This window comes from Notamacropus eugenii, chromosome 3 (assembly GCF_028372415.1).
Source record: "Notamacropus eugenii isolate mMacEug1 chromosome 3, mMacEug1.pri_v2, whole genome shotgun sequence".
Taxonomy (NCBI): Eukaryota; Metazoa; Chordata; class Mammalia; order Diprotodontia; family Macropodidae; genus Notamacropus; species Notamacropus eugenii.
The window spans coordinates 413593474-413609352 of NC_092874.1; the positions used below are offsets into that span (position 1 = coordinate 413593474).

The 15879-nt window shown below is 42.7% G+C and overlaps 1 protein-coding gene across 3 annotated transcripts in view; it reads right to left on the reverse strand.

The window, feature by feature from the left end:
* GRB10 (growth factor receptor bound protein 10) overlaps positions 1-14951 on the reverse strand; it is a 262309-nt gene extending 247358 nt beyond the window's left edge. For all 3 annotated transcript variants that reach the window (XM_072598162.1, XM_072598165.1, XM_072598161.1), the window contains exon 1: positions 14817-14951. The gene's annotated coding sequence lies outside the window, so the exon portion shown is untranslated. The remainder of the gene's footprint in view (positions 1-14816) is intronic.
* Positions 14952-15879: the final 928 nt, after the last annotated feature.

Genomic DNA, 15879 nt, shown 5'->3' on the forward strand with positions numbered 1-15879 from the left:
TTAGGCTGGATTTTTTTCCCCCCACACAAAGTATACCTTAAGTCACTGGGGCAGGGAACTTGCAGCCTCAAGGCCACAGGAGGCCCTCTAATTCCTCAAGTGCAGCCCTTCGACTGAATCCAAACTTCACAGAACAAATCCTTTTATTAAGATTTTTAAAACCTCATCAGTAAGTAAAGTCTAGCTTTGAGTTTATTTTTTTTCCAAGTAGTGGTGATAGATTTAAGACCACAGATTGAGAGCTAGAAGGGTTGTTATTGTTCATATATGTAGTCCAACCCCATCATTTTATAGATGACAGTCTGAAACTCTGAGTTTAGAGACTTGCCCAAAGTGACTGGAAAGTAGGTTCTTGGATTCCAAATCCAACCCTGTATCACAGTGCTTGCTTTCTGTCCTGTTCAGACCAAATAAGATGGAGGCAGCATGGTAATTAAGGTCTGGAGTCAGAGGCTCCTCGTGCCAATCCATTAAAAAGCAAGAAGAACTGACTGTGTATGGCCTAGGCACCATACTGAACCCTGGGGATAAGGATACAGAGAAAGGCAAAACCCTGGATGAGCATACATTCTAATGAGGGAGACAACATATATGTGAACTATGTGAACATGACATACACACCTGGTAGATGGAAGGTAATCTAGCTGCTGGGGTACCTGGAAAAGGCCTCCTGCAGAAAACGGTATTTTAGCTGACTCTTGAACAAAGCCAGTGTTACTAAGAGGGCAAGGGGAGGAAGGAGAAAATTACAAGCATACAATAATGCATCTGCAATGGAGGGTCAGGTACAAGAAGCAACAAGAAGGCTAGTCTGGATGAATCAGAAAGAACCAAGGGAGGTAACATGTATGAAAGCTGCAAAGGTAGGAAGGGGCCAGGTAGCGTAAAGCTTTAACTACTCAACAGATAGCTTTGGATTTGCTGGTCTTCAGCAGCCACTGGAGTTTACTAAGTGGAGGGATCTCTGAGGAGAGACATGGTCAGACCTAGAAAATCTCAACTCTTCTACATGTTCTCAAGGCCTCCGTTTCCTCATCTGCAAACTTAAAAGGTTGTCCTAAAGTGATCTCTAAGGTCTTTTCCACCTCTAAAAATTTATAGTATAGTCTACAACCATGGCACTGAGCTAATCTAATTTACCCACCCAGGAATCCCAACTTGGCTTTGTTCCCACAATAATCTAGTCAAAGGACCCAAGTGAGCCAAGTGATATGGTACCCAAGTAAAACACTCTGGTCTAGCTCTGTGCTCTTGGGGACAAGAAAAGGAGATTTGTGAGACAAATCAGCTGCAATAAACGATGAGGAGCTCTCTTCCAGGAAAAGGACCAGAGAACCACGTGGAGAGAAGACACCACAAGCACTAAGGGGCTCCACGGAAAGCAGCTCCAGGAGCCAACCAAAAAAAGTCTGGCTTCAAGTACATCTGGAATTTATAGGATGGACTACTGGTGATGTTTCATTATTTTCTTCCTACAACATCCTCCTCCTCTTCCTCATGTCTTTGAGTTTTGTTTCGTATCGAGTGGGTGATTTCTTTGTTATGGTAAAAAAGTTCCCTTTATTAATGCACGACAATTTTCTATCTTCCAGCAGTTGCCTAGAGCCCTTACTTCCAGACTGAATGATTTTCCCACGGATCACAAAGCAGAGGCAGGACTGGAACCCAGGTCCTTCTGGCTTGAAGGCCAATTCTTCAGCCCATTGTTATTATTAGGCAATAGTAATTAATAACAGTTCACCTTTCTGGAGTACTTCTCAGCCTGAAAAGTGCTTCTTTTACAACTACTTGATGAAATAGATAATACTCATATTATTATTCCCATTTTACAGATGAGGAATCAGAAGTTCAGAGGTGAAATAATTTGCCCACAAGTCAAAGAAATAATAAGAAACAGGTTGGACTCAGGTCTTCTAACTCCAACTACCATGCTTAACAAATACATCCTTCTAATTAATCTGCCTGCTACATATGTGAATGAGAGCTGAGAAACCCAATTCAAAACCTACTTTAGTCTCAAAATACATGGCATCCCCAAAAGTTTTGCTGCTTAAGGATTAATAACTTCAGAATTATAAATGCCACAAACATTTTTAAAAATTGAAAGGTTAATTATTTTTGTAATATTGGTGTATTTATTAGCTTTTCTAACTTTATAAAATTTTCTTCAGCTGCTGCTCAGGGACTGAAAGAACTGAATTTGTAAGCCTAGCCTTAATCATCATTCTTCAGATGAGGATTTGATGCATATATAACTGTGGTGACACTATGCCCCAAGAAAAAGTCTGTCAGAGATAGATCGGAGAACCAAAGTACCCAAGCAAGAAGCTCTCCTTTACCAATGCAATGGTCAGAGAGCGTCATCCAGTAATTGTAGCCCATGAAATGCATGATAGGGTGACACACTTGTCTTGTTAAATTAAAAATTTATTAATCAAAATTCACAAAAACTAATTATTAAAAGAATTTAAATAATTAAACTTTCAAATGATGGGGTTTTTTTTTCAAGTTTGTAGCATTTATATTCTTGAAGTTACTAAATCTTCAAACTGTACTATGATTTTGGGGACATAGTGTATTTGAACTACAGAATATTGGAAGGGAAGAAACCTTACTAATCATTTTGTACTCATTTGACATCTGAGGAAGCCAAGGTCCAGAAGGGTTATATTAAGTGACTTCCTCCAGATCACAGGGTTAATTGGCTGCTGACCATGAGCAGAAATCAAGTCTCCCATGTCAAGGTCTTCTCCTTTTATTACACTTCTCTACTTGCCTTTGCTTAAACCACATTTATCAATAAATACCAAATGATTTAATCCATCTGAAAAGTAGCTAACTCATTTACTTCATCTGAATGTGTTTAATCTTATTTAAATCAATGGTTTTCATCAGAATTTTCAGATTGGTTCCTGAACATTTTACCTTATAAATAAACAAGAAGCTCTGGGACCAAAGAAATGTCTCTGGGTTATAAGAACCAAATCTGATATTCCCAGAAGGTTCAATAAATATTACCAGGACTTCTCCCAAATGTCACCTTCACTTTCTTTCAGCTACTTCTTCAGAGCTGAAAAACCAGTCTATTGGTTATGGTTTGTTTTGTTTTTTTAAAAAAGGGAAGGAAGGAAAGAAGAAAAGAAGGAAGGAAAGAAGGAAGGATAGACAACAAACACAGGGTTAACTATTTGCCATTTTTACTAACAGAGGAAAATAGTCAAATATTTGCAACAATGGTACAGCTTCAGAAACCTGGCAAAGGAACAGTAGTGGGTGGGGTTGCATGGAAGGCTGTCAAAGAGGAAAAGGAAAGAAGGAAAAAAAAACTCTTGGGAAACACAAGCTATCAATCTGGAAAGGAACTTGGGAGATCATATATAACACCAAACTTCTTTATTTACATTTCTTATTGATATATTTTGTTTTTACATCACCTTTATTTTCAAATATTTTCCTCCCCTCTTCCTCTACCCCGTAAGTCATTCTTTGTTATCAACTGGGAAAATTAGAAAAAGGGGGAAGGGGGGAGCAACTTAACAAAACTAATTATATATTAAATCTAACAATATATGCTATATTGTACCTCTGCAAAGAAGGGGAGGTGTTCTATTTTCTCATATCTTCTCTAGAGCCAAGCTTCTTGGTCATTCTTACTACACAGATCAACTCCTTTACTTTGTGGCAGAGAAAACTGAGGCTTAGAAAGTTCGTGAGTTGACTTGCCCAAGGTCACAGAGGTGTTAAAATACAGTCATGATATGAACCCAGATCTTCCATTTCAAACACAGTATTCTTTCTACAACCCATCTTTTGTCCCCCTGCAAGAAACACTATTTATTCATAAGACAACAGCAGGAACCATAAGATCTGCTCAAATAAGATGTAAGACACTGCAGGGGAGGGGGGTGAGTGAACCCATAAGGTGAAAGGAAAGGGAAGTAATACCAATGTTCATGGGAATCTAAATTGCAAATTACTGGGGCTGCAGATTTAAGAAGGGAGAATCATTCACTGTACACACTCTTCTATTGTGCGTACTCTTCTTACCTAACTCTCCAGGCTTAACCTCAGGTTTTTGTGTGCGGTTTTCTGTTTTATTTTTGTTTTGTTTTTGCTGCCTCCATTATGTACAAAATTGCCCTCATCATTTCACTATATTTCAGTAGTTTAAGGGAAAAAAAATACAAAGCCTTTAATTCATTCGGGCTCTCCTAAGATGGTGCCTGGTAATACAGATGACTGTTTTCCCAGACAATAGCTACCTGTGTGTCTGGCTGTCTCAGACAAGTCTATATCAAAATGCTGGCAGGAATTCCTGCAATTGACTAGACAAATGGCAGTTGATCAAAGGAACAATAAACTTGTAGAACAGGTGATTTGATTATTTGTTTTTCTGAAGGGTGAAGGTAAAGATATCCTCTGTGTTTGTATACAAAAAATGTGTTTAACTCTCTCAGAAAGGAATTGAACTAGAAATTCCTGAAACCCACCTCAAAATTACTAATTAATCTGATTTGTTGTCTCCTGTTTGCACCTACTAAAAGGATATGGAAATCAAATCCATTATAGCAAGGATAATTATTATTTAAATTTTTAATATATTTTAAATGTTTTCATTATACTTTATAATTATTTAAAATATTTTCTACTAAATTCCTTTTCTCTCTTAGGAGGGAGACTTTAAACACTATGGGGTGTTTAAAGAATTCTAGTCTGGGTCAAGCTATTAAAATTTAAATCTTTACCAAGACTTTTGCAAAGCCCTGTATTTAAAGCTAGAAGAGGCCTTAAAAGTCATCCAAGTACAATGCTTTGCTTTTTTTAATTTCACAGTTGAGGAATCTGCACCTCAGAAGAGAAGTTGCCCATGTTTCACAAAGCTAACCAAACACACTGCCACATTTTGAACCCAGGCCTCCAGACTATAAGTGTAATGCTCTACCTATCACATTGCCTTTTTTAAAATAAGTCCTCACAAAACTGAAGATGATCGTTTCATGGCACATGACATTCTGGCACAAAACAGTTTAATGATTATTGTGCCATACAGGATTTTTCTCCCTTGGTACCCATACTAGAGCTGGATTTTTACTTCCCTGCCCCAACCCCCTTCTCTGCCAACAATGCCCACCAATCAGATAAAATCTAATACTTATCAGAGTCCTAGTCACTAGTTTATCTGGGTAAAGTTATAGTCATTACATAATATTAAATAAACAAAGAGCTTTAAATGGTTACACAACAGAGTCCTGCAGCTAACATAAACAAAATGAAGCATTTACTGTCTGGATCTATCAAGAATCAGAATGGCTTTCAACACCTTGTAGCTGAGAGGAGAGGGCCATGTTAGTTCTCCATGAAACCCTCTGGATTCAGATCTGGACTTGTCCTGTGCTCAAGGACTGCAAGGAAAATGGATTGATTCTGCAGGATTGGAAAAGTGGATACTATTGCTAGGCCCATATTTTCTTTCCAATCCAGTAGCCTTCAAGGTCACCAAAAAACTGGGAACAGGAAAGAATCTAATCTAACAAGTTATGGGTAGAAACAACCATAGTCAATAGTACTGTGGGTCAGATTCAACCGGTTCTATACTTAATCTCATCATCCTTAGTTCTAGAGTGGAGGTGAGGAACCTGAAGCCTTGGAGTCACATGTGGTCCTCTAGGTCCTCAACTTCAGCCCTTTGACTGAATTCAAACTTCACAGAACAAATCCCCTTAATGAAAGGATTCATTCTGTAAAACTTGCTTGGACTCAGTCAAAAGGCTGTACCCAAGGACTTGGAAGGCCACATGTGGCCTACAGACCACAGGTTCCCTACCCCTGCTCTACAGTAATACAGAAATGTGGTTTCTTAATTAATAAAATTTCAACTTTCAATTAATCAACCAAACTCTGAACCCCTACCTCTAGTCCATCATATATTATTTAGTTAATAAATTGGAGAAATGGTCTTTATCATAGTAGTTACTCATCTCTACATAATATTAAGTCTCTAAATTTCCCAAGATTAAATATTCAATTTACCAAATATATAATTTACTAACAATGAAATCAATAATAAGACAGATAATTATGTATAGAATTTTGGCTGTGAAAACAATCATAGCCATTTACTTCAAACCTATGTAACAGCAGATGACTTCTAAACTATTATTCAAATAATTCAAACTATATTTATTTCACTCAGATTGGGATAATAACTTGTCTCTTCCAAAGATAAAGTTACAATAATTTTGAAGAGAAAAATAACATCTGCACCTTCTCTCTGCCTCCTCTAGTTTTTTTCTACAAGTGATAGAATAATTTCTTCCACTTTTCTCAAACCGTGACCCTTCACATTCTTTCTCTCCAGATTCACACCTCATAAAATTATCTATTTCTTCATCAAATAATAGTTAAAACAATTCTCCAAGAAAAATATTTTCCCTCATCCTCTTTCTGTCATCTCCTCAGTTTCTTCCAAATCTTCCATATTAACTTTTCTCGGTTTTCTCCAAAACTGACATCCCCAACCAAATCCTACACATTCCAACTGACTCTTAAAGACAGAGTAACAGTAACAATAGCCTCCGTTGGAAGGACTCTTGAAACAGATGTTACATTAATCTCTTTTCTATAGGATTCAAGACCTATAGGTTGCCTAGGACCCATTCTCAGAGAGATGCCCCAGAGCCACTTGTATGTAGGGCACAGAGATTCCCAAGGTTCTACCTGTTCCTGATTTCAACACTTCTAGCCCTAGTCTCAGAAAGGTAGTTTCACCAAAGGGAACCTAAGATTTTTCTCAAGCATTCCCAAGAGAATATGAAAAATCTGTCAGAAAAGACAAGAGTAAGTGACTTCACTTGCCAAAAGGACAATAAAGAACAAACTCAGGGACAATCCTTCCTCAGTTTCATTCTTGTTTAGGACAGTGCTGAACTGAAATGTTTTTTCATGCAAAATGACATACAATAAAATGAAACAAAAACAAAAAAAAAAATCAAATAAAAAACACAAATGACATAGAATAAAGGCCACTAAGAGTCCTAGGTCATGGTCTCATGAGATTTACCAAGTTAAGTCCTCTCATTTTACAGTGGTGAAAACTGGTCATTTCCAAGAGGCCCTAATATTCTGCTTATTCAAGAATCTGACCCTGTCCGAGCCCTGGCCCACCTGCAAGGGGTATCAGAGACCACACTTCTAGTGCTCCAGTAGCTTCCTCCTCAGTTACCTCCTTCTGCACAGCTTCTCTCCCATTCCCTCCCAGGCCGGCCTGGAGCATTGTCTACTGAGATTTTTAATCAAAGTAGCACAGTGCTAATGCCATTGTATATGGATTGGGAACTCTTATCCAATAGAAGCATAAAGCAACAGAACCAGGAAAGCCACAACAAATCCAAATCCCTGGGTAGAAACTCAGGTTCTGGACATGATCTAGAGAGTGTCCTTATTTTACAGGGAGAAAGAAGTGTGGAAAGAGAAAAGAAGAAAGGCAGACATCTGAAACAAGAGGCCAAGGCTTAACTAGCAGCAACTTAACTCTTTTTCCACATGGAATAGTTCACTATCCCAAAAGCAGGTAGGTGGCAAAGTGGAAAGAGCACTGAACCTGGGGTGCACAATGGTACCAGACCTGGAGTCAAGAAGACCTGAGTTCAAATTCTGCCTCAGATCCTTACTAGCTGTGTGACCCTGGGCATGTCACTTAACCTCTGTCTGCTTCAATATCCTCAGCTATAAAATGGGGATAATAATAGCGCCTCCCGGGGTTGTTATAAGCATCAAATGAGATAATAATTCTAAAATGTTCAACACAGTATCTGGCACTATATAAATTATTATAAACTATATAAATCTTAGCTATTTATTATTCATTATTACTGTTGCTCAGTCATTCTCAATTCTTCATGATCCTGTGCACCATGGCACACCAATACCATCCACAGGGTTTTCTTGGCAAGGAAGATGGAAGGGTTTGTCATTTCCTCCTGCAGTAGATTAAGGCAAACAGAGGTTAAATGACTTGCCCAGGGTCACACAGTGAATAAGTGTCTATGGCCAAATTTGAATTCATGTCTTCCTACCTCCAGGCTCAGTGTTCTATCCACTGAGCCACCTAGCTGCCTTCAATAATTATTTTTATTACCAGAGTTCAAACACTGCCTCAAGACACTCACTGTATCATTGTGGACAAGGGTTACTTAATTTCTTTCAGTCTCAGCTCCCCCATCTGTAAAACAGGGATAATAAGAGTATCTACCCTGTAAGTTTGTTGTGAGAATCAAACAGATAACATATGTATCGGGTTCTGCGCAAACCTCAGAGCGCTATGTAAAAGCTAGCTAGTATGAATTTACATTTTATGCCATGGAGAAGTTGGGCTTTACACTGGTGGAGATCCAAGATCCATCTGAGGATGCTTGGTGCATTAAAAATAAAAAGGAGTGAGGGGAAAGGGAGGGAAACACATGATGTCTCTGAACTTCTAAGAGAATAAAAACATCTTTAAACACACAATTAGCCCATATTAAAGAAACAATCAGTGGATACAATTCTAAATCTCCCCATATTAAAAGCTAAAAAACTGAAATACAGCATGAGGTCTACCTATAAAATAATGCAACAAATGTTTTAACAAATATCAAGATAGGAATTCAAGTTCCTGTAATTTTACTGGTATAGGCTATTCCCCAGATATAGAAACTGCCTAATATAGGTAGGCAGCTTTTCTTCCACTGGAAGAGAGTTGGCTGAGAGCACTGAGATTTTAAGTGACATGCCCAAGGTCACACAGTCAGTAGATGTTGAGAGGTAGCATTTAAAAACAAGATCTTCCTGGATCTGAGGTCAAATATATCAGAATTTATATATATATCCAAAGGAGTGTCCTTGAAAATACATGTAAAAAGGAAGTGGGGGGTAGGAGAGGTATATGAAGAAAGTGCATGTAGATGTTTATTTCCAGTTTACAAGCCACAAGACAAAATTCAAGCCAATCAGAAGTATTTCTGTGGTCTCAGGACAAATCAGAGACTATGCCCTATGCTTGGGGAAGAGAAGAAAAGGATAGAGCCTCTAAAGTCTTTCCAAAGAGGTGGCCTTAAAGAGGACACTTTGGAGCATTATAGTGTAATACCATCAGGCAAAAATAAAGATCACTCTCATATTTCTGTTCAATTACTCAGATTAGATAAATAGGTTAGCTTATATATAGTACTGGCACAAAGCCTCCCAAGAGCACTAAAAATCCACAAACTTATTGATTGAATTATGGAGAAAAAAAAAATCAAGTTGCTACATGGCTAAAGACAAAAAGCCTCCTATCCCTGGAGCATTCTCTAAAATGGCAGATATATTGGTTGTGCGGGATGTTTAGTTTGGAACAGAGGACAGAACATCAGCTTGGTAGTCAGAAGACTTGGGTTCAAATTCTGTCTCTGATGCTTACTACAACCCACTGTGTGCTGGGAAAAGTCACCTAATACCCCTGGGTCTTGGTTTCTTCATCTACTAAATGAAGGATTTGTACTATATGGCTTCTGCCAGTGCTTCTAGTTCTAGGACCTATGATTCTAGTTGCTATCCATGCTTTAGCTAGAAATGTTTCCTGTTGCAGCAAAAGGAGGCATGGGGAACACTGAGCTAAGTCAAACCCATCTCTCATGACCACAGGGGTGGGTCTAGGGGGTATAAGCATGGGGGAGGGAGGAAGCAGTTATATCTCACTGACTGCAAAGGTTATGGGACAATAGTTATCCTAAAGAAACACCAAAATTCAAGGCCAACACAGAAACTCATAGGTTTGTAAACAAAGAGCATTTCATTAGAACAGAGAATTTTAATAGTAACAAAGCTTTTGCTGAGATATTTTTGGGTGACAAAAAATTGCACATACTTTTAGATGGACTTTTCAAAGTAGATTAAACTGGATACACTCTTGTATAAGAAACAGGTTGTGCTCAAATCCGTCAAAAAAACAACAACATTGCTTTCCTTTTCGTCTAGTCAATGCTGCATCCAGATGACTCAACTAACTACTAACTACCTGGTCACAGCAGAATAACGCACATACAATTCTTCAATTAAGATACAACAGCCTTTTCTGAATTTATGTTGTATTTACGTTCACAGGCTAATTCTAAGTATCACACATTCATGTTCCTGTCAGTTGTCTACACCTCCACCCCGAGGGCCATCATAAAAGTGAAAGGTGCCCAGAATAACTACTGATGGAAGTACCCACATATGTCATAATGTTGGTGTGAGGCATGATAATGGATTAATGGATACACCCCAAAGGCTATTACTGTGTATAATTGTGTTCCAGGGGACATTTCACCCTCGGTGCATTAGACAGTCATTTCTGTACAAGAAATGAACCTTATTACAAATGGGTTCTAGCATACTATGTTGTTAGAATAGCAGCAAAACTCGGGTCTGACACAGCCATGTAAGGGATTTTTTTTCCCCCCACACTGCACTTGAGTGAAGTCACTCAGTTACCTTCCAACAGAGAAAAATAAAGGAGGTTTGCATCTGTTAAATTTTAAATGATCAGGTTGGCTCCCTTTGGTGTCAAAGTGGTCCAATAACAAAATAACTAATTTCAGCTCTATCTTATAGGTTAAGAAGTCAAAAGTATCCATCCCCAAAAGGTTTCACTTTATTTATGGTCGATTTTCCCTCTCCCTATACAAATGTAAACAGTTTTAAAATTGGGGCAGTCTGTCTTCTGTTTCAACAGACTAATACAATTTTCCTTAAACAAGAGGGGCTCAAGATTGCCATTTGGGGACAAGGAGAGAGTTTCCATCTCAATTTTCCTCCCTTTCATGAACAGCCCTGAACTGATTAATAGGGGCATATGAAGTTTAAACTCTTAATACAATCCAAGGAAGCAGAAAAAAAGGGGAAAGCAGCCTTATATGGCACATATAAGTGAAAGTCCTCATAAATTACATACTTTGCTCTTTCAATTTATAACTAAACACCAAGAGGAGACAGAGAGACAGAGATGAGGGAGAAGAGAAGGAGGATGGGGAGACAGAGGGAGAGATGACAGAGAGAGAGAGACAGATGATTGGAGAGACAGAGACAAAGGGAGACAGAGAAAAGTGCCATTTTCAAAGCACCCATTCTTATGACTTCACCCAATGATAAGGGAGGGGAAGTTTGGCTCCCCTCCTCCCTAGGTTTAGGTTTAAGGGCAGGCCTTCTACCCAGCATGTCACAGTGATACAATGTGCCCCCAAAAATTAAGCTGAGGAAAATGCAATGATTTGGGTGATTTTACACACTGAGTTCAGAAAAGTAAAATCAGCTGTTAGGTTTCAATCGGACTGGATACTAACCAAGGTTTTCAACTTAAAGACAAATAAGTAAAGGCTTCAGTGAATCAAGAGTAGTTCACTCACTTCTCATATAAGCCTATTAACATGCAGGGTTAGGCTCTAAGCACCAAGTGTTAAATATTGCACCACCAGCCAATAAATTATGCAAAAATCTTGTCAAAAGGGTCTCACTGCACAGCTCCTTTGTCCATTAAGCCTCTCGGAGGCTAATTTTTTAGCTCCAGTTACAGAAAAGAAATTGTGTTTACCATCTGAGTTTCTTACATGCCACTCTGTGATACAGGAAAGGCCAACAGTGGAGTTGTAAGAAATAAAAAATCTCAGTATACTTGTCAGGGAAGTTGATTTAAATAAACATCTGAACTTAATGCTGATTACTTGAAGGAATGATGCAAATATTTACTTCTCATAAGAGGATGAGATAGCATGTTGCTCTAACAGGCTGCAAAACAGATCTATGTGGATTATTCAGGCAACATGAAGAATACCCAGACATACATGCAAGTATGCAAACTTCATTCGAAGGGGGCATGAAAAGAGAGCTCAAGTTTTCTACAGACAGATGGAGGGTTCCTAACACACTGGCAACTTAAACAGTCTCCAAAATAAACTAAAATGTATTCTCCCAAGCACTCTCCCTTTCTCCCCCTGCAGCTAGAGTTGGACAGAATATACAGGAAGTGGGTTGTTCTTTAATTATGCCAACTTTGAAATCAGCAAATACACTTTATCAGTTATGCAAACTAAGAATTTTACAGGTCTAAGATGAAGGGGAAAGTACAATAGACTTCTTTGTTCAAGTCAGGATATGGTTTCTATAGGTTGTAAATACTCAAGGCCTGCTTGAGCATCAGTATGAAGTCTCCTGGTTGGGCTTCATTTTTTTAAAAATTGTGTGGCCTCCTTCTTCCAACTTCCAAATAATTTAGTTATATCATCATGCCTCACTATATTCTGACTCTCTGTAATTTGGCGTTTCAGAGAGATTTTGTTTCCCTATTCAGTATTACTCATCCTCCTATCTTTAGTTTGCTGGGGGCTTTTTTCTCCCCCTCTCTCTCAACCTGTCCTTATAATTCACCCCCTTTAATCCTGGGATTAGCCTGGTTACTCTTCTCTTTCAAGTACTCAAAGTACAACTGGGACATAAGTTCAATAAGCCCCCAGTTTTATTATTTTTTTTAAACAGGAAAAAAAACCTAGCCCTCTAGACTCACTGGTGCAAAGATTTAAATTTGCTTTTAGAGGCTTACTCTTAACTACTAAAAAAAAAAAAAAGGCACTTCCCTTTAAGAAGAATTTTTTTAAACCAGTTTCAATGGCCACAATTTCCACTACTTCTTACCAGATGCAAAACTCCCTTATTTTTCTCATTTGGAAGGTGAGCGGGTGACTTTACTCAAATGAAGGATGAAAAAAAAAAGCCCTTACATGGCAATGTCAGGCTCAGAGTTTTGTTGCCATACTAACAACATATGTTCCTAGTACAACAAATCAAAACATTTTAAACAGTACCACTAGCAGACATAAAGCGGTGCTCCCAACTGCTGAATCAGCATTTTCAAGCCCGAAGTTTCAGACAGCTTTAAAACAGCAATAAAGAGAAGGTGGGGGCCATAACACACGTGGATTTGCAAACATACTTTTGCCAGAGTTGGACTTTTTTTTTTGCTTGGGGGGGGTACCTCTTACATAAGGTCTGGAACTCGGTTTGTAATAAAAATAAGACTTTAAAAACACATTGTAGAGAAAAATGCTCACTGTTTATTGCTAAAGTTCAACATTCTTTGATTTCGAACACATCTCGATGGTGTAAAAGTCACTTGTGGCTCCTCAAAGTTTGTTAAAAAAAACAGTTTGGTGAGCCACTGTCCTCCCTCTCAAAATCTAGTTGCCATTTGCATAGTGGCCGGCGAGCTCCAGCGGCCGTGAGGGGAGAGAGAGGGAGAGAGGGAGAGGGGGAGAGAGGGAAAGGGAGAGGAAGAGGGAGAGGAAGGGGGGAGAAAGAGAGAGAGAGAGACAGAGAGAGAGAGAGAAAGAGAAAGAAAGAGAGGGGGGAGAGAGAGAGAGAGAGGGAGGGAAGAAAGAGAGAGAGAGAGAGGAGAGAGAGAGAGGGAGAGAGAGAGAGGCAGGGGTTTGGAGACGCAATTACCAAAGGCAGTGAATTGCATCAGAAATGTCCTTCTCCAAAGCAGCCCCACTCCAAGCCTGCTCCCACGGCTGGCAGTTAAACCAGGCATCGAGCCGCATCTTTGTACCTTACCTCCTCCGGCCCTGAGTGCCATGAAACTTCTTGAAAAGCTGGCCTGGGGAGACGGAGGGGGAGGGGAAGGGGAAAGGGGGGCAAGTGAGGGTTCTCAACTTCTTGAGCTTCTTTCCAAGAACTCGAATACTAACGCGCGCGGTCACACACACACACACACATCCATCTCCCCCCCAAACATACATGTGTGTGATCCACACGCACAGGGTTCGGAATACACAGCGGTCAGGAAAACAAATACAGATGCAAAAATGTCACCTCCTTCCCTTCCCCTTCCCCCCATGCAGACATAGACACAGAGATGGAATACACATAATAAGCAAACGGTGAGAGATAGACAAGTCAAGACAGTAAATACAGATGCAAAGATGCCCCCCCCTTGCCCCCTCCTCTTTCCAGTGGAGTGTAGACCAAGGACCGGAATCACAGTTCGGGGCTGGGGTGGGGGGGTGTGTGTGGAGAGAACAATTACACCCCGGCGGCAGCCGCCCTCACTCTTCCTCTCTCCATAGCTCCCATAGCCTCCCAGCCTGGCCAATCTACCCCTCCCCATGCCGCCCGTATATGCTTTTTTCTTCCCGCCCCCCTTCTTGGGGAGAGGAGGGGTGCCTCACTTGTGACCAGCCCGCAGAAGAAGGCGAGCAGGCTCCACACTCCCCAAGGGGTCGGGAGGAGAGCGGTGGGCGGCGCGGACAGGAGGCTAGCAGGCCGGCGGGCCATGCCCCCGGGCCGGGCGGGGCTGCGGAGCAGCTAGCCCCGATCCGGTTCCCCTCGGCTCCGGGAGCAGCCCCAGCCCCGAGCTCCGTCGGGCTGGGGGGCTGGCTCCGCGGACCAGCCTCCGGGAGGCGCGATGGGCGGCCGCCTTCCCCCGGCGGCTTCTGCCAGCTCCGGGCCGCACTCGGCCCGGGGCCAGGCCGGGACAGAAGGGGCTGCAGAAAACAACTTTCCCTGCGTTCGCTCCTCCACACAGGGACTACACCAGCTCCCCAACCCGAGGAGGAAAAGGACCGACGGGTCCTGGGGGTCCTCGGGGCGCTTGGCAATCGCCTCCCCCACCTTCCTCCTCGGCCCCCCCCCAAAAAAAACTTCTGCAAGCTGGGTGAGAGGGGCGAGGTCGAGGACGGAGGTTGTACCCAGACGGGCGGAAGCCGCTAGGAACCCCGGCTTGCTCTCTCCGGCGTGCATGCCTGCCTGCATGCCTGCATGCCTACCTGCTGCTGCCGGCGGTGCCGTTCGCCGCTGCCTCCCTCCTCTTCCTCCTCGGGGCCGCCCCGGGCCCCCTCCCTGCTCACAGCCGGCTCCGGGGTCCCCCTGATCCGAGCTTTCGCGCGGGGGTCGGTGGCGAGCTGCACGGATTCGAGGCAGAAGGCAGAGGGAAGGGGGGTGGGGTGGGAAAGCAGGACCGGGTACTCCCGTAGTTGCCCAGTCGGTCCGCAGAAGACTCGCACGCCCGTGCACGTAGTCGGCCGCCCAAGGATTTTCAAGAAAACTTCTGCGGCTTCGCCGTCACAATCGCCGCCGCCGGAGTCTCCCCCTCCCCTTCCCTCTCTCCTTCTCCCTTTCTTTCTCTCCTCCTCCCGCCGCTGGAGCTCCTGGGGATCGGGCGGCTGCTGCTGCTGCTGCTGCCGCCGCCGCCGCTGCCGCCTGCGATCCTCCTCCTCCTCCGAGGACCGGGATCCGCGGCTCTCACAGCGAGAGGCTCAGCTGACTCCAGCCCCAGATCTATCACCCCCTTCCCGGGCTCCCTCACTTCCCCCACCCCCTTTAATGGGCTTTAAACCCGGCCGGCCCCGCCTTCTTCTCCTCCGCCCCCTCCTCCCGGTCCCTCCTACCTCTCCTCCTTTTCCAACTCCTTCTCCTCCGCCTCCTCTGGTTACTGCTCCTACTGCTGCCGCTGCTGCTGCTGCTTGTGCTGCTGCTGCTGCTCGTGCTGCTGCGCCTGCTGCTGCTGCTGCTGCTGCTGCTTGTGCTGCTGCTGCTGCTCGTGCTGCTGCTCCTACTGCTGCCGCTGCTGCTGCTGCTGCTGCTTGTGCTGCTGCTGCTGCTCGTGCTGCTGCGCCTGCTGCTGCGCCTGCTGCTGCTGCTGCTGCTGCGCCTGCTGCTGCTGCTGCTCCTGCTGCTTCTGCTCCTGCTGCTGCGCCTGCTGCTGCTGCGCCTGCTGCTGCTGCGCCTGCTGCTGCTGCTGCTCCTGCTGCTTCTGCTCCTGCTGCTGCGCCTGCTGCTGCTGCGCCTGCTGCTGCTGCACCTGCTGCTGCTCCTGCTGCTGCTGCTCGT